The sequence below is a fragment of the Phascolarctos cinereus genome, unplaced genomic scaffold (assembly GCF_003287225.1).
Source record: "Phascolarctos cinereus isolate Bilbo 61053 unplaced genomic scaffold, phaCin_HiC Scaffold_4;HRSCAF=312, whole genome shotgun sequence".
In the NCBI taxonomy this organism is placed as follows: domain Eukaryota; kingdom Metazoa; phylum Chordata; class Mammalia; order Diprotodontia; family Phascolarctidae; genus Phascolarctos; species Phascolarctos cinereus.
This window is the reverse complement of record NW_027555847.1, coordinates 71,530,312-71,549,212: the sequence shown is the minus strand read 5'-3', so window position 1 is coordinate 71,549,212 and position 18,901 is coordinate 71,530,312. Positions and strand designations below refer to the sequence as shown.

At 35.9% G+C, this 18,901-nt stretch overlaps 1 pseudogene; it reads right to left on the bottom strand.

Annotated features, from left to right (window-relative positions):
• LOC110205041 (homeobox protein otx5-B-like) overlaps window positions 1-18,685 on the bottom strand; it is a 71,519-nt pseudogene extending 52,834 nt beyond the window's left edge.
• Between the last annotated feature and the right edge of the window lie 216 nt (window positions 18,686-18,901).

The window sequence follows — 18,901 nt, the reverse complement described above, 5'->3', positions numbered from 1 at the left end:
TGCAACCCATCTATGCCTTCTCATCTTATGTCTCTTATTTTGCCTTGTGTGAATTCCACTCCTAGAATAGAAGTAACTATAAAGTTAAAAGACATAAAGGTTATGATTGAGACATAAAATATCCTAACCAGGGTGGATAATCAGTAAGCACCAATTCATTGCCAGCATTTATTGCCTTGATGCAAGTCTTTCTATGATCCTAGAATCATAGATTTAGAAGTGGAAGTGACCTGAGAGTTCATATTGATCAAGCTTCTCATTTCACAAATGTGGAGGAGCTTAGAGAGGTTAAGTAATTTGCCCAAGATCACACAGATAATGAGTAACAGAGGAAAGACTTGAAGCCAGGCCCTCTGACATCAAAACCAGTGTAGACCCCTCTTTTCTAAGGAAGAGTCAGAAGGCTAAAAGAGACAAGCACCAATATCCTGAAGTGACACCCTAGTGGCTACTTCTAAGTACTTGGCACTTAAGGGGTAATCATCTACTTCAAATCATTTCTCACAAGCTTCCATTGCTATTGAATCTCCCCTGGCAAAGCCAAAATAGGTCAGAGGAAATAACTTAAAAAGAACATTCATTTAAAAACAGCATGCTATATAAATAACAAATTAAATCAAAGTGACACTGCTTAACAGAGTCTGGCATATAGTAAGAACTTGATAAATGCTTGTTGCCTTGACTTGATAGACTCTACCTCCAGCCATATCCAAACTCTGATCTTTCAAGGTTCTAGGAATGAGTTGATTCATCTCTCATCACCATGCTGCTTCTCAGGATGGCACTGCAGTCTGGAGAATGAGAAAGAGATGATGATGACTTAAAACCTGGATGATGTCACATCAAGTCACAGAAGAGATGGAGCAATCAACAAATAATTATTGCTTCTTCTCAGGACTCTGAGTATGTGCATTTAGGGGTGTGGGACTGTGTTGAGCAGGAGGGATACCTCTTTGCAATAATTCTCCTGGGAGCACTGGTACCACAGGAGTCATAAAAAGCTTCCCATTCTCCCTCCCCCATTTCTATCTCTCTTAGCTTCCAACTGTGTTTTTTTTTACAACTAGTTTTCTGTTGAAGGCTGCTTTTATGAGTCTGATCTGGGTTTAAGATTCAGGACAGAGTTTGACTTTTGCCCAGGCTTAAAGCCAAAGGGCTCAATCAGTTAAGAAGCAGGGCTCTCCAAATTTCCCCCTGCTAGTAGGCTCCTGAGACATTCGTTCTCACTCTTTGAACCTTAGATTTTCATATTCATTCCTCTATACAGGCACCAGGAAAAAGCCTTGGAATTTACAACCCTATCTAGGAACTCTGATAATGAAGAAATGAATGTTGTCACATCCTTAGCAGACATTTCGAGGAGTGTCTCACGGGGAGGACTCTTTGAAGTTAGGATAGATTTTCTCTATATATCCTGTACCCTTAGATGAATAAACTGAGTCAGTCTGTACTGCTCTGCCTGGCCCACATGTCACATTTATTTTGCGCCTTTCTGTTCGGTGTACTATCTCGTTGCGGGCAACATTTGGCGTGCCAAACAGTGACAACAACTTTGGAAAAGTCTGAGAAAAGGGGGTTCCCTTGCACTCTGGAGAAAAACACTTGGTGGCTATTACACTGTGAAACAAGGTCCTTGGTAGCTGGACGCTGTGGAATCAAGGTAAAGGGAGTGATGGTCATTACAGATTATCCTTAGCAGTTTTAGGGCTAAGAGGGGAAACCACCAGGCTTAAGTGGGAGATTAGAAATGAGAAGAAAAAGATTAGAAAAAAGTTTAGAAACAGGCTCAGTATTTAGAGTATGAGAGAAAAATAAGGAAGAAAAAAGATTAGAAGAAAAGTTTAGAAACAGGCTTGGTAATCAGATCATAAGAAAAAAATGAAGAAAAAGAGCTGGAACATAAAAAATAGTGTTGCTTTGGAAAGGCCACATGCACTTACTTTTGGTTTTGGGAGGGGTACCTGGGATCGAAAGTGTGGGTCAAACACAAAGTGGAATCATAGACAAAGAATGCTATCTAAAACTTTTCAAGGAAATAGTGACAGAAAGGGGTTCATTTATTACAAATAGTCAGCTACAGGAAATTTGGAACATGCTAAAAATATGTCCCACTCCTCCAGAGAATGTGCCATTAGCAACAAAAGTGCCCAGGGTAAATGCGGCAGCAGGAACAGAGGAAGAAGAAGAGAGGAATAGATTATTTGATGAGAAGCTTAGAATTGCAGAAGAGGATGAGGTGAAAGATGCATATTCCCTTTCTCTTAAACAATAGAACTGGAGAAAGCTCATTCTCCAAAGGAGTCGTCTGATTTGTGTAGGGGATTTATGACTAAACTGTGAACCGAGAGTCTCTCTGTCATTATGTTATCTGTTCTATGTGACTGTCTGAGTGTATGTGTGTAATCTGAAATTGTTTGCAGCTAGCTAGCTTTCTCCCCATTCCCCCCCTTCCTAATACCAGACGCTTCCTGGGAGAGGGTGAATGGGGGGGAGAAGGAGCGAAAAAATATTTTATTATTTAGGTTACATGATTGGTAAAAAGCAAGTAAGTTTAAGCATGTAGGAGAGAAGGGTATGTGTAGCAAGCTTAAGGAAGGTATAATTTATTTGCACAGTGTGATTAGAGGTTTTGAAAGTAAAAAGATTTTGAAAGTTTTTGAGAATTGTTAAGAAGAAATTCTTTCTTTTTTGCATTCTAAAGCTCTGGCCAAAACTTTGGGTGTAAAATTGAAAGATTATCAAAGATAAGTTGTTGGAAAATATTCTCTTCCTTCCTCTCCATTCCAGCCCTGGCCAAGTTGGGGTGTGAGAGACATAATGAGAATAGTGAAAAGGAGGGTGCACCCCCTCAGATCATAAAGAAAAGTTTTCTTTTATGTATTTGGAACTCAATCAAAAGACAATTTAGCCCATTCAAATTAGTAATATGTTTGTTTCAAATTTTAAAAAAATCTAGTATTGTTACAAATTGGTAAACTTTTGTATTGTTTTGTGTTATGTCAAACAATTTTTAATAATTTAGATGTTATTAAATGTGAATTAAAAAAGACTGAAAGACAGTGGGAAAGCTGTGTAAAAACCAGCTAAATCATTTTATCAAGTCCAGTTAATCTTGCTTTGTTATGTTTTATATCTGTCAATTAGAAAGTCATATTTCCATCTTTACTTGTAATTAAAGAACAGCTTATAGTTAAAACAATTTGACTATCACTTATGAAAATTACCAGATTGTTATTTGAAGTTATTGTTTTAATGTTAAAACCTAGAATTTTTAATTACTTATGAGTGAAAAGGAGGGGAACAAGGCAATTCCCTCTAGTTTGTAAGTTTGCCAGGGCTCCTGGAAGCTGTCTGTTGTGGGCAAGGTCATCTGCCCTGAAGAAAAAAAAAAACTTGTTAGGATTATGCAGTTCTGAAACAATTAATTTAGCTTGCTGAGAAGTTGCAACTTTATGAAATGATTTCTAATAATTGGTTTTTGAATAGGAAAAGTTTAAATTTGAGAAAGAAAGATGTTAAGTGAAATCTCTTATGTATGTGAGTCATGGTAAATCTGTGTTACTTATTACAACTCCATGGGAGTAATATAAACTATATCTGGCTTTAAGCCATGATTAGTGAAACTTACTGCTTAAGGTAAAAGACTGTTATGACTATAAATAATTTTTTTTGAGTTTTAATTTGGGTATAGTCATCTCTATTAAATTAGTATTTTAAGTTTTCCTATTATGTTCCTTTAAGAAGGAATGTTTTCTACCATGTGCAAAAATTTTGTTCATAACATTATTAAACCTGTCAGGCAAAAATATTCCCAGACAAAAGTGATAAATTAAGCAAACTCTCCTTATTAATGTGTGAGCTTTAAAAGAACTCTTCAGTCTCAAAGATTTATAATTACTCCTGATAAGGCACAAAAGAAATCACCCTTTGCTTACTTTAGACATATTGTTTCACAGTCTACAATTAGACTCCTAAAATATTACAAAATATGCAAGATTCTTTAGAAACTCTTAAAGATATTAATTAGCTTTAGCCTGCCTAGTAGATCACCACTAATCGATTATTTTAAGATTAATTTAAACTAAGTAGAATAATAGATAGCTGAAACTCAATTAATTCCCTTTAATTTGTGGGGGCACGATATTTTACATCTAAGGGGAGCTGTTATTTAGTTTGGGTGAAACAGTGGCTTTTGACAAAAAGGAAGCTTTTTACAGTAAAGCAATTATTTGAACAGGACTTTTAAAAAGACATATAGAATTCTTTACAAATCCTTGGAATTCACCTGTTTTTTGTTACTAAAATGAAGTCAGAGAAATGGAGGACGCTTCATGACCTCTGAGCTATTAATGAAGTCTCCCTTCACCCATTATGAATTCTGTTTCCTAGCCTTTGATAATTATTGATTTAAAAGACTGCTTTTTCACTATTCCACTGCAAGAAGCTGACAAATGTTGTTTTGCTTTTACAATACCCAGTGTTAATACAGAACACCTTGAAACCAGGTTTCAATAGAAATTCCTTCCTCAAGGCATGAAAAACAGCCCTACAATGTGTCAAAATTTTGTTAATAAAGCTATACAACCAATTAGGAAAAATTTTCTCAATGCAAAAATAATACATTATATATTTGTAGCTGTTGCACTGAAAACTCACACATTTATTTCCTCAGCCTCAATTAGCTTTACAAGAATATGGGCTTATTACAGCCCAAGAAAAAGTTTAAGAAAAATCTCCATTTTCCTACCTAGGTCATATTGTCACAGAAACAATAGTGAAGCACTTAATGATTTTCAAAAACTTTTAGAGGATACTAATTAGTTTTGACTACCATTCTAAATTACTACAGAACAACTGGCTAATTTCTTTTTTACATTTAGAGGAGATCTTAAACTAAATCCCTCTAGGACATTAACTCCTGAAGCAAAACAGGAGCTTTATTTAGTTGAACAGAAAAATTCCTGAAGCTCAACTCACTCATATTTTTTTTAAATGAAGAGGTGCCAGGTACTATTCTTAGTACTCCAGTGTCCCCTATAATTTTTTACTTATAGGAAATTTATTTTCTGTTATTAATCAACCTTATAACAAAAGGCAAATAGACACTCTTGTTTCTTCTTAGAGGATTGGCAAATTGCTATTACTATTTTTTCTGATCTTATTGATATTGATAATTACTTACCATTTCTTAAGCTACTAACTTTTTTTTTTTACTAATTATTCATAGGTATTTCAAAAAGATTGTTAGATTTAACCCCACTCCTTCAGCACCCATTCACTGATGTATTAAGTACAGGTATAGCAGGATATTATGAGCCTATTAATGTTGTTTCTGATAATAAGTAATCTGTTTATGTCTCTCAAAATATAGAGATTGCAAAGTTAAAATATATTACTAATACACAATTATGTACTGAAAGCAATGCCATTATTGATTCTTAACTACAATGCTGTGACTTTACTTTTATTAAGCTTTTATTGAGCCTTTTATTAACTATATTCTGCCAATATAACAACCTTAATTGTAGAGAAGAAAACATTTTGTGACTGTTTTTGAATAAACTCCTACAGTATTAGAAACATAGTATAAAGAATAATGATTTTTTTAAATTAACAGACTGTTTCAAATGTATCAAGAGGCTTTTCTCCCAAACATATTTGACAACTGGATGTAACTTATATGCCTTCTTTTGAAAAGCTTTCTTATATTTATGTTAGAGTTGATGTCTCTTTCTTCTTTCATTTTTGCCACTTTACAAACAAGTGGAACAATTAAACATGTGATCAATCATATTATGAGTGTACTTAAATGAATTAAAACAGACAATGCTCCTGAGGAGCTTCCATTAACAAAACATTTTCTTCCTTTTATACTTTTTATAACATTTCTCTGATCACAAACATTTTATATAATTAAAAACAAATATATTAAAATTATTCTTTTTAAACAAAAAAGGGGGGATCTGGGCTATTACCCCTCATTGATAATTGGTTATTAATTTTTGACAATTGGCTATTAATTTTCTAAATATTAACAAAGATGAGTACACTCCAGCCTAAAAACATCCAGAGGCCCGGATCCATTACCGCATCCATTACTAACAAATGGACAAGGGTGTGCTTATATTTTTTCAGAAAACTTTGATAAACCTGTCCGGATAACGGAGAAAGATGTCAGAGCATGTATAACAACTCACAGCTTGAATGCAGAATGTGAAAATTCGGGGAAAGCATAGAAGGAGCCAATCTACAATGACGAGTTGCCTTCCCACATGGGGTCCAGTGAAAGCTCCCTCTCATTGAGTGATAAAAGACTCCTGAATTTGTATTTTTAGAAATAGTAGTTTTACTTTCTGCTCAAGTGTGTAATGTACAGAGTGCTCAGCACTGGACTTATTTTTCCTTTTCCACCCTGGATGCAACCTCTCACATTTATGTACAAAACAAGACTATACATATACTAATAAAACCTGTATATTTGGAAGACAAGAAGATCCCTATCTCCAGGATAAAGTCAATGTTACAATTACCCTCAGATCTCTACAATATTGAATCTTGTCTTTTTCTTGTTACATCAGTTTTTAATACCAGTTTGTCTAATGTATATGTAACTTGTACTCAATCTAATACTACTTTTGAATAGAATTTTACTTGTGTCAATTGTACTCTCAAACAATGTATTGATAATAATGACTATATTTTACTTTTGGTAGAACAATCATCATTTGCTATTTTCTCTACCAACATTTTACATGAATAGTTTCAGAATTGTGGTGGACATGTTCTTCAAATTATTACTTCCTACTTAAGTCAATCAAAACAATTTATTGGTCTCCTTATTATTGGCTTAATCATTGTTGCTTCTTTTATTGTATCTATACTGTTTCAACTATTGTGCTACAATTGGAAATCTAAACTGCATAATCTGTATATGACTTAGCAAAAAAATATGTTTAGTACTTAATGCACAAGAAGCTATTGATATAAAGTCAATTTATTAGAACAATCAGTGTTGCATTTAGCAGGTAAGTTAGAACCCTTGAAAACAAGGTTGCTATTGCAATGTGTTTATAGATATTCATATATTTACATTATCCTGATACCCTATGATGCTTCAGATCCTAATATCTTATGAGACAAGACAAGTGCCTGCCTATTGGGGGCCTTGCACAATTCTAAATATCATCCAGGTGATTGCAGACAGTCATTCCCCAGGGATCAACCCAAAAAATCTGGCTGTAGAGATCTTAGGGAAATTCAGTTCAAACAATATATTTAAGAATTTACCTGCCTTATTACTTCATGCATTTTCTTGGGCAGTGTTATTCATCATATTATGTTTCATTATCCCCTGCATTGTTACCCTCATTAAATCAAGGATCACAGTGTTGGGAACGGATGTTCACCTCCTTAAGCTGCTTGCTAATTAGAAAAGGGAGGAAGTTGTTGAAGGCCGCTCTTAAGAGTCTGATCTGGGTTTAAGATCCAGGACAGAGTTCGACTTTTGCCCAGGCTTAAAGCCAAAGGGCTCAATCAGTTAAGAAGCAGGGCTCTCCAAATTTCCCCCTGCTAGCAGGCTTCTGAGACATTCCTTCTCACTCTTTGAACCTAAGATTTTCATATTCACTCCTCTATACAGGCACCAGGAAAAAGCCTTGGAATTTAAAACCCTATCTAGGAACTCTGATAACGAAGAAATGTATGTTGTCACATCCTTAGCAGACCTTTCAAGGAGTGTCTCATGGGAAGGACTCTTTGAAGTTAGGATATATTTTCTCTACATGTCCTGTACCCTTAGATGAATAAACTGAGTCAGTGTCTGCTGCTCCTCCTGGCCCACATCTCATGTTTATTTTGTGCCTTTCTGTTCGGTGTACTATCTGGTTGCGGGCAACAGTTTTCATGCAATAGTCCCATTTTCTTTCCAACTGGCTCTTCTGGAAGTTTCTAAGCTCTTACAGGCTTCTCATAAATGTCATTATCAAAGAATTCATCTAGCAGATACCTCCTCCTTGCCTAATCCTATACCTTTTTCATACAATGAATGTTCCAAAAAGTCTTAGTATAGTTGTAGGCTTTAATGTGGGGAAAGAATATGCATTTTTTTAAAATGTCTACTAAAATTATTTTTAAATGTGTGCCAGGCACTGTGCTGAGCATTTTAGAAATATTATCTACTTATAATAGCTTAAAATTGCATTAACACTTTTGAAACATCCAATATATTCTTATTCTTTAATTGCTGTTATACATAAGAAAGTTGCCTTGGTTGGTCACTTGATTGTTAATATGAACTCCCTGGGACCAAGGCTTTCCTTATCTATGAAGGTCAGGAATGGTGAGGGCTTGATTTTTTTTCATTTCTTATGTTGTAGAAGCCCAGAGTTGTGCCCTTTATTTCACAGAAGCCAGGCATTACCTTTTATCTTATGGAAATTTAGGTATTGTGTATATATTTACCTCCCAAGTGTCTTAGAGCTAGCAGTAAATATAGGATTAGAAAATATTGCCACTTGGTCCCAAGATAGGGGGAGCATTTACTAAAAGCAATTTATCCTTTTTTACGATGTGCAAGGGATGAAATTTTCATAAACTCATTGAATATCAGATTACAAAATTGCTTTAGAGAGGATCTAGTTCAAAATTCATTTTATAAGTGAGGAAACAGCCGCAGAAAGGTGAGGTCACTTGACCAAGATCACAGAAGTAGTGGATAATAGACTGGGGACTGGACAGCCCATCCTCACACATTGCTCTCCCCACTAAGCACATGATTTATAACTAAACCTTGTCCTCCTTAACAACAATTCAGTTTTTCTTAAAGAAAGCCATCAGAAAGTATGTTTTGTCCAAAGTGTAATTCTATTTTATGTAAATGGAAGATGTCATAGAAATCCTGTAGAGACTTTTTTTATTGTTTTGAAATAAAGCCTCCAAAGTCCTTGACTTTCTTGACACTACTGATTTTTTAAAAAAAAAATCACAACACCTAGCTACTAAAACAGTTACATCTTGAGCCTCCATCATCATAAAGCACTATTACAATCAAACTATCAACGTTAATGCTCATTCTCTTGGATCATTTAACTGACGCAGCTCATTCAAAGGCTTCTTTTGAAGCCTGTAATTGAGTGGCCTTTTCTTTTTCTTCTATTTCTTGATCCAATAGCACCACTTGGCACCACTGCCCATCTCTCTTTCAGAGTTGCTTCAGGTTCTGTGATTCTACCTGCCAGATGGATAAGGATGCTTCCTCCAACGGTGCAGATTGTGACCTATCCATGCCTACTCATCGTGTGTGGTTGTATGGGAGGTTCCATTTCTCCTCCTATCTTTAAGATTATACCTAAGTTTCCTCTGAAGTCTCCATTCTCCCATTTTGTCTAATATTTTGTTTTTGTTTGAATGAGTGAATGACATTACAGCTTGCATTATATCCTACTAAATCCTTCCTGATAAATAATCTTGTTTTAAGTAGTAAAATGCAGTATTTAGATGGGAAAATGAATTCATCACCTTTCTATATTACTTCAGGGGCAGCTTGGCATAGTAACTAGAGAGTTGCCCTCAAAGGCCAGTAATGGATATTGAAATCTCACCTCTGATAGATATAATGGCCATGATAGCCCAGGCAAGCCACTTGTAGGCAACTCAGTAAGACTATGTGTAACAAAGATGGTGCTGACCTGTTTTGGAAGAAGGAGATTCTTCATGACACAGTTCCCTATACCACTGAAATCACTGGCTTAAATCCCTTAACTATATTTTCATTGCCAGAATAAGACAGTAGAGTATACATAACAAAAAGAACATGGGGCTTAGAGTCAGGAGGCCTGATTTCTAATGAAATTCTAAGAACAATTTGTTGTGTGACCTTGGAAAAATTTTTCAGCCTGTTTCTTCATCTCTAAATGTGGATATATTACATTATGTTTTCAAAGTCCCTTTCCAATCACCACCATTTAGTAGAAATTACAGTCAGATGAGAGAGAGTACAATAGAAAATGCATAGACAAGGTTTGGTTAAAATTTTGGTTTTCAAGTATTCCCTGCATGTGACCTTGGCAGTATCACTTAATCACTCTGGGTCATAGTGTCCTCATCTGTAAAATGAGAGGGAAGATGAACTAACTGACCTTTAAATGTATAACTGCCCTGGAATATTGTATTTTCTGATGTTTTAGTCAAAGAGCAATTTGGAGGACTTCTGGTTAAGAACATGTATAATGCCGTGTATGTCAAGAAAACTAATTTCATGTCACCGAATAATCTCTACATTCATGAGATTTAATTGAAGTAATGCTGTGCATACTGAGACTCTCCAAGGAAACATCTGGACAAAGGAACCATGATAACTGCCTTTAAAGATTTGAAGGCCTCTAATTATCTGTCTCCCCCAGTTATACATATTCAGTCATGTTAAACATATTTCCACATTAGTCATGTTGTGAAACAAGAATCAGAATAAAAGGGAAAAAACACAAGAAAGAAAAAAAAAGTGAAAATAGTATACTTTGATCTGCATTCAGACTCTATAGTTGATTCTCTGGATATGGGTAACAATTAACTTCATGAGTCTTTTGGAATTTTCTTGGAACATTGTATTGCTGAGAAGAGCTAAATCTATCACAGTTAATCATCCTACAATGCTGCTCTTTTGTGTACAATGTTGTCCTGGTTCTGCTCATGTCACTTAGCATCAGTTTATGCAAGTTTTTCCAATTTTTTTTCCTGAAATCCTCCTGCTCATTATTTCTTATAGAAATAGTATTCCATTGCATTCATATACCACAACTTGTTCAGATGTTCTCCAATTGATGGGCATCCCCTAAATTTCTCCCCAATTTCCACTTCTTGGCCAACACACAAAGAGCTGCTATAAAATATTTTTGTACATGTGGGTCCTTCTTCCAATTTTTAGGATGCAGACTTAATAGTGGTATTGCTGACTAAAAGGTTATGCAAAATTGTATGGCCATTTGGGCATAGATCAAGATTGCTCTCTAAAATGGTTGGATTAGTTCACAACTCCATCAACAATGCATTAGTGTTATAATTTTTTCACATCATTTCCCACATTTATCATTTTCTTGTTTTGTCATGTTGGTCAATCTGATAGCTGTGATATGGTAACCCAGAATTGGTTTTTTTTTAAACTGAAAGACCACTTTATTTATTTATTTTTTAGTTTATTTATTTATTTTTAAACATATGTTTTTAAAAGTTTGAGTTCCAAATTTTCTCCCTTCCTCCCTCCCCACCCACCCTCATTGAAAAGGCAAGCAACTCAATATAGATTGTACATGTACAGTTATGCAAAACACTTCCTTAGTAGACATGTTGTGAAAAACTAACTCTATTTCCCTTATTCCTATCCTGCCCTCCCATCTATTCCATTATTTCTTTTGACCCTGTCCCTCCTCAGAAGTATTTACTTCTCATTACCCCCTTTCCAGTCTGCCATCCTCTCTATTACCCCCCTGCTCTCTTGTCCCCTTTTCCACCTATTTTCCTGTAGGGTAAGACAGATTTCCATACCCAATTGAATGTGTATGTTATTCCCTCCTTAAGCCAAATCCAATGAGAATAAGATTCACTCATTCCCTCTCACCTTCCCCTGTTTCCCCTCCACTGTGAGAGACTTTTATTTTCTGGTTTTTTTTTGTGAGATAATTTACCCCATTCTACCTCTCCCTTTCTTCTCTGAGTATCATCCTCTCTCATCCCTTAATTTTATTCTCCAGAATGACCCCTTAATCTTCAACTCACCCTGTGCCCTCTATCTATCTATCTATATCTATCTATATACATACAATTTTTTTCCTTCAACTACCCTAATACTGACAAAGTTCTCATGAGTTAAAATATCATCTTTCCATGCAGGAATGTAAACAGTTCAATCTTAATAAGTCTCTTATGATTTCTCTTTCCTGTTTACCTCTTCATGTTCCACTGAGTCCTGTATTTGAAAGTCAAATTTTCTTTAGCTCTGGTCTTTTCATCAGGAATGCTTGAAAGTCCTCTATTTCACTGAATGACCATTTTTTCCCCTGAAGGATTATACTCAGTTTTGCTGGGTAGGTGATTCTTGGTTGTAATCCTATCTCCTTTGCCCTCTGGAATATTATATTCCATGCCCTGCGTCCTTTAATGTAGAAGCTGCTAAATCTTGTGTTATCCTGATTGTGTTTCCACAGTACTTGAATTGTTTCCTTCTGGCAGCTTGTAATATTTTCTCCTTGACCTGGGAACTCTGGAATTTGGCTACAATATTCCTAGGAGTTTTCCTTTGGGGATCTCTTTCAGGAGGAGATCTGTGGATTCTTTCAATTTCTATTTTGCCCTCTGGTTCTAATATATCAGGGCAGTTTTCCTTGATAATTTCTTGAAAGATGATGTCTAGGCTCTTTTTTGATCATGGCTTTCAGATAGTCCAATAATTTTTAAATTCTCTCTCCTGGATCTATTTTCCAGGTCAGTTGTTTTTCCAATGAGATATTTCACATTGTTTTCTAATTTTTCATTCTTTTGGATTTGTTTTACAGTGTCTTGATTTCTCATAAAGTCACTATCTTCCAATTGCTCTATTCTAATTTTTAAGGAAGTATTTTCTTCAGTAATCTTTTGGACTTCCTTTTCCATTTGGCCAATTTTTCTTTTTAGGGCATTTTTCTCCTCATTGGCTTTTTGGACCTCTTTTGCCATTTGGGTTAGGCTATTTTTTAAGGTGTTATTTTCTTCAGTATTTTTTTGGGTCTCCTTTAGCAAGCTGTTGACTTGTTTTTCATGATTTTCTTGCATCACTCTCATTTCTCTTCCCAGTTTTTCCTCTACTTCCCTTACTTGCTTCTCAAAATCCCTTTTGAGCTCTTCCAAGGCCTGGGACTGATTCATATTTTTCTTGGAGGCTTTGGATGTAGGAGCTTTGATTTTGTTGTCTTCTTCTGGTTGTATATTTTGATCTTCTTTTCACCAAAGTAAAAATATAGTCTGACTCTTTTTGCACTGCTTGCTCATGATCCCAGCCAATTACTTTAGTTTTAAACTCTTTGTTAAGGTAAGAGTCTGCTTCCAATGTGGAGAGTGTACTGTCCCAAGCTTCAGGGGTTTGTGTAGCTGTTTTCAGAGATACTTGTAGGGCCCTGTAAATTTTCAGTTCTTCCAAGGTGGTATGATAAGGGGCAAGGTGTTTACTCCTTTTCTGGCCTGTGACCACAAGTATTCCTTTCTGTCCTGTAACTGTGAGGAGGGGTTACTCTCCACAGCCACTACAAGCTCCACCACACCAGTGCTCCTCCTCACCCCAGCACTTCCACCCAGAACTGTGACCCAGATCCAAACAGGGGCAAAGCAAGAGATTCCTGCCTGAGCACTGGCAAAGAGATCCCTGCAGTCCCCCTCTGATCAGCCACTGGATTCCCCCTCAGTCTGTGGGCCGGAAGCTCAGGAAGCAGCTGCCCCTCCCTCCAAGGCCACGATCTTGGGGAATGGAGTTGAAACCCGCCTTCCTCTCTGACCACCGACAGAAACAGACTTTTCCCACTGACCTTCTAAGTTGTCTTTGGCATTCGTGGATTGAGGAGTCTGGAAACTGCTGCCCGAGATTCAGTCCTGTGAGGCCTGCTCCAGGTTTGCTGCGGCCTGCGCGCCCACGCTGCGCTCCCAGCCCGGCGCGATACACCTTTCTGATCAATCATCCAGGTTGTCTTGGGCTAGAAATTTGTTTCACTCTGTCTTTTTGTGGGCTCTGCTGCTTCAGAATTTATTTAGAGCCATTTTTTATGAGTATTTGGAGGAGTTTGGGGGAGAGCTCAAGCAAGTCACTGCTTTTACTCTGCCATCTTGGCTCCGCCCCCCCAGTTGTTTTTATTTGCATTTCTCTAATCAATAGTGATTTTGACCATTTTTCAGTTACCATATGTAGCTTTAATTTCTTCATCTAATGGTCATATCTTTTGACCATTTATCAATTAGGGAATGACTTATATTCTTATAAATTTGACTGAATCAGAGGACTTTATCAGAAACACTGGCTGTAAACATTGTTTCTTAGCTCAGTCTTGGTTACATTGGTTTTTTTTTGTGCAAACCCTTTTTAATTTAATGCAATCAAAATTATCCATTTTGCACTTCACAATGTTCTGTATCTCTTCTTTGCATAAATTATTCACTTCTTTATAGATCTGACAGGTAAACTATTCTTTGCTCTACTAATTTGCTTATGGTATCATCTCTTATGTCTAAATCATATACCTACTTTGAGCTTATCTTGGTATATAGGTGTGATCTATGCTTAGTTTCTGACACACTATTTTCCAGTTTTCCCAGTAGTTTTTGTCAAATAGTGAGTTCTTATCCCTGAAGCTGGAGTCTTTGGATTTATCAAACAGTAGATTACCGCAGTCATTTACTACTGTGTCTTTTGTACCTAACTACTCCACTGATCCCCCGTCTATTTCTTATCCAGTAACAAATAGTTTTGATGATTGCTGCTTTATAACCTAGTTTGAGATCTGGTATGGCTAGGCCACCTTCCTTTCTAATTTTTAAAAATTTATTCCTTTGATATTCTTGACTTTTTGTTCTTCCAGATGAATTTAGTTATTATTTTTTCTAGCTCTATATGATAATTTTTTGTTGTTTGATTGATATGGCACTGGTAGTAATTTACTGATAGTACATTAATTTAGGTAGAACTGTCATTTTTTATTACATTAGCGCGGCCTACCCATGAGCAATTGATATTTTTCCAGTTGTTTAGATCTGATTTTATTTGTTTGAAAGGTGCCTTCTAATAATCTTTAAAATTGTTCCATCTGTCCCCAGAGGAGAGATTGATGAGCAGAGGGTGGAAATTACAGAAAAGCATGTTGCTTAATGTAAAAAGAGTGAAAAGAAGTAGGCTGCCTTAGGACATATTGATTTCCTTCTCAGTGTAGGACTTCTAGTAAAAGAGAAATCATTACTCATTGGGGTATTAGGAAAGGGATGTTTGATCAAGTTGGAATTGATATAGATGGCCACTTTGGTCCTTTTCAACTCAGTGATTTGGAAATACTGGGTTGTTTTTCAAAATAGAAATGTAGCCCAACTGCCTTCCTAATGCTCTGAAACACCGTTGTAGGTTATTATAGTCTGACCTTCTTAGGATGAGCATTTCTTATATAATACTGGTGAGCTAACTTCAAAAATGAAACCTCTGTTGACAGGGAAGAGAATATTCCCAATTTATATTCAGATAAACATAGGAAGTTTTGTTGGGTTTAACGTTGTTTTTTAATTTTTTTAAGCTATAAAATAAGTTCACCCACAGTACTGCCGTCCTAAAATATTCCTTTGCCTGCAGGTTCATTTCTGTTGCCATGGAAACCATTTACATTGACTTCCTGCAGTCTAGTACCTATAGGTAACTATTTCCAGACCCTTGTGCATTGGAACTAGTTCTATAGGATACTGATATTCAATTTTACATGCAACCTAACAAATAGCTAACTTTGCATAAGCTAGATCTTCTTGCTATGCTACTAGAAATGCAGATGATGAATTGTAAGCAGTTATAAAATGTAAAAATAAAAATCACAGTTAATTACACTCCACCTGTGGCAATTCATTTAAGTTGAGATTTTTTAAAATAAATTCAATGAAAAAACATAATTTTTGCAATTATGTAGATCTGTAAATCTTAGTGGAAATTCTATGAATGAGCCGGGATTCTACTGTTGCAAAATTATTCCACATAGTGGCTAAGTGCTGACTCTGGAGTCTGGAAAACCTGGGTTCAGGAGAGTCAGGGAGACCTAGATACAAGCCCTACCTCAAACACTTTCTGACTATGTACTTTTGGATCAGTTCAATACTGTGGTCTGGGTTCAAATCCTCCCTCTGGCAGTATTTATGTTGATTTGGGGAAGTTTCGGGGCCTCAGTTTCCTTATTTATAAAATGAGGGGATTAGACAAGATGGTCTTTGAGTTCTCTTCTGCTTCTAGATGCTAAGTATGATCAAATGAGACTATGATGACTATAAAGTTGCAGAACAGTTTTTGGTGTATCTTAATACTGTGGGTTTCCTCACCAGGAGTTCCTCACATCATTGAATCAGAGTTAATATCCCATCACTTCCTAAAAATGTAATAATAATGAAAGTTATTGGAACATTTTGAGTTTGTTTTCCTGAGAATTCCAAGAATCCAGATGATTCTGGAAAATATTTTATTTATAGACCAAAAGATTTATCAATCTTGGCTGAAAATGGACTTTACAATGATAAAACAAGGTTGCAAGGCCATGAAACCTTCATTACTGAACCTTAACCTGACCCTGTGAAATAATAAGCCAGTTAATATCTCTAGTCATCAAATATGAACAAGGGAAGAATATTACTTTTCCTATCTGTTACATCCTCTCTTTAAAATTATTAAGGAGCCACATTGATTGCTTCATTCTATGGAGTGATACTCAGTGAAGTATTTCTCTGTCTCTCTCTTCTTTCTTGTCCTAGCTCTACTTAGCTCCTTTTTGCACAAGGAAATAATTCTTTATATTTGTAATGGAGAACCCAGTATCAAAATTAAAATATTTCCAATGGTTCATTGTTGTTACTACACATTAGTGCCTACCTAGATAGACCTATTAAAAGTCCGACAATTGATTTTGCACTATTTCAATTCCAAAGACCAATGTTCATCAAGGCTGTCACCTATTTTCCTTTCTGCTCCCGCTGATCACAACCCATATCAATTTCTTAGCATTTTACAGGTAGAATATTGATTTGGTCTGGACGAAGCAGATATTGATGAAAAGGAGACTAGTCAAGACATTTGGTGTTTGTACCTCATTATTTATACATCACCCCCTGTTAAGTCCTATCTCATTCACAGAATAACTTGCCAATTATATGAGATTAACTTATGTGCAGATACATTTAGATCAAAACATCTGCTACATGCCAAAGTGATTTTGCTAAACTAAAAATCTCAACATGTCACTCCTTTTTTCATTAAATACACTTGACCACTATTTTTTCTTTTTTAAATTGTGTTTTATTTTTCCCAGTTACATGTCAAGACAATTTTTATCATTTATTTTTACAAGATTTTGAGTTCCAAATTTTTCTCCCTCCGCATATCCTCTGCCCTCTTCCAAAAATGGTAGACAATTCGATATAGGTTGTATATGTGCTAGCATGTAAAACATATTTCTATATTAGTCACAGTTGCAAAAAAATAAACAGATCAAAAGAAAAAATGAAAAAGAGTAAAGTCATTGGAAAAAAAATATGCTTTTTCCTGCATTCAGACTCCATCAGTCCTTAATCTGGATGTGGATAACATTTTCCTTTGTGAGTCCTTTGTAGTTTTCTTAGATCATTGTGCTGCTAAAAAGAGTTAAGTCATTCATAGATGATCATCACATGATGTTGCTGTTACTGGGTACAGTGTTTTCCTGGTTCTACTCATTTCATTTTGCATCAGTTTGCACAAGTCTTTCCAGGTTTTTCTGAAATCTATCTGTTCATCATTTCTTATTGCACAACAGTATTCTATTACATTCATATAACACAGCTTGTTCAGCCATTCCCCAATTGATGGTCATCCCTTCAGTTTACAATATTGTGTCACCATAAAAAGGGCTGCCATAAATATTTTTGACATGTAGGTGCTTTCCCTTTTTTATGATCTTTTTTGTGATACAGAGCTAGTCTTGGTATTGCTGGATCAAAGGGTATGCACAATTTTATAGCCCTCTGGACATAGTTCCAAATTGCTCTCCAGAATGGTTGGAAAAGTTCACAACTCCACCAATAGTGCATCAGAGTCCCAAATTTCCCACATCCTTTCCAACATTCATCATTTTCCTTTTTTGTGATATTAGACAATCTGATAGTTGTGAGATGGTATCTCAGAGTTGTTTTAATTTCTATTTCTCTAATCAATAGTGATTCAGAACACTTCTTCATATGCCTATATAGCTTTAATTTCTTTATCAGAAAATTGGCTGTTCATATCCTTTGATCATTTGTCAATTGGGGAATGACTTATGAATTTCTCTGTATATTTGAGAAATAAAGTCTTTATTAGAGACACTTGCTTTAAAGATTGTTTCCCAGCTTTCTGCTTTCCTTTAATCTTTGATGCATTGGTTATGTTTTTACAAAAGCTTTTTTATTTTAATGTAATAAAATTATCTATTTTATATTTTGTAATGTTGCCTATATCTTGTCTAGTAATGATTTCTTCTATTTCCCATAAATCTGACAGATAGATTATCCCTTGTTTTACTTATTTATGGTGTCACTCTTTATGTCTAAATCATGCAGCATTTTGACCTTATCTGGGTATATAGTGTGAGATGTTGGTTTATATGTAGTTTGTGTTTTCCAGTTTTCCTAATAGATTTTTTTTTGGTTTGGTAGGGTTTTTTGTTTGTTTGTTTGTCAAATAGTGAGTTCTTATCCCAAAGATTGGAGTCTGTAGGTTTATTAAAAGCTAGATTGCTGTGGTCATTCACTACTGTGTCATGTGTACCTAATCTATTCCACTGATCCACCACTCTATTTCTTAGTGAATACTAGGTAGTTTTGATGGCTATTTACCTGGTGCTTCACTGATGTTGTCCTGAGGCCCATAGGGGACCCTCGTGTCTGGTACTATGCTAACGGGGTCTTGTGGGGAAGTGACTGACATTGCTGGAGGCTGTAGAGATCTGGCAACTTACCTGGTGTGGAGCTGGGGTCCTAGTGCTTGTGTTTGACATGTGCTGAGGCTGGTGGACTGTTTCTACATTTTTCTGGGGCTGAAGCACATGAAGGTCTGGCAGCTTGAGGTTGCCTGTTTGTTTTGGAACCTATGGAGTTGGTGTCTACCTATTTGCATGGGGTTATGCTGAAACACTTGAGGGTC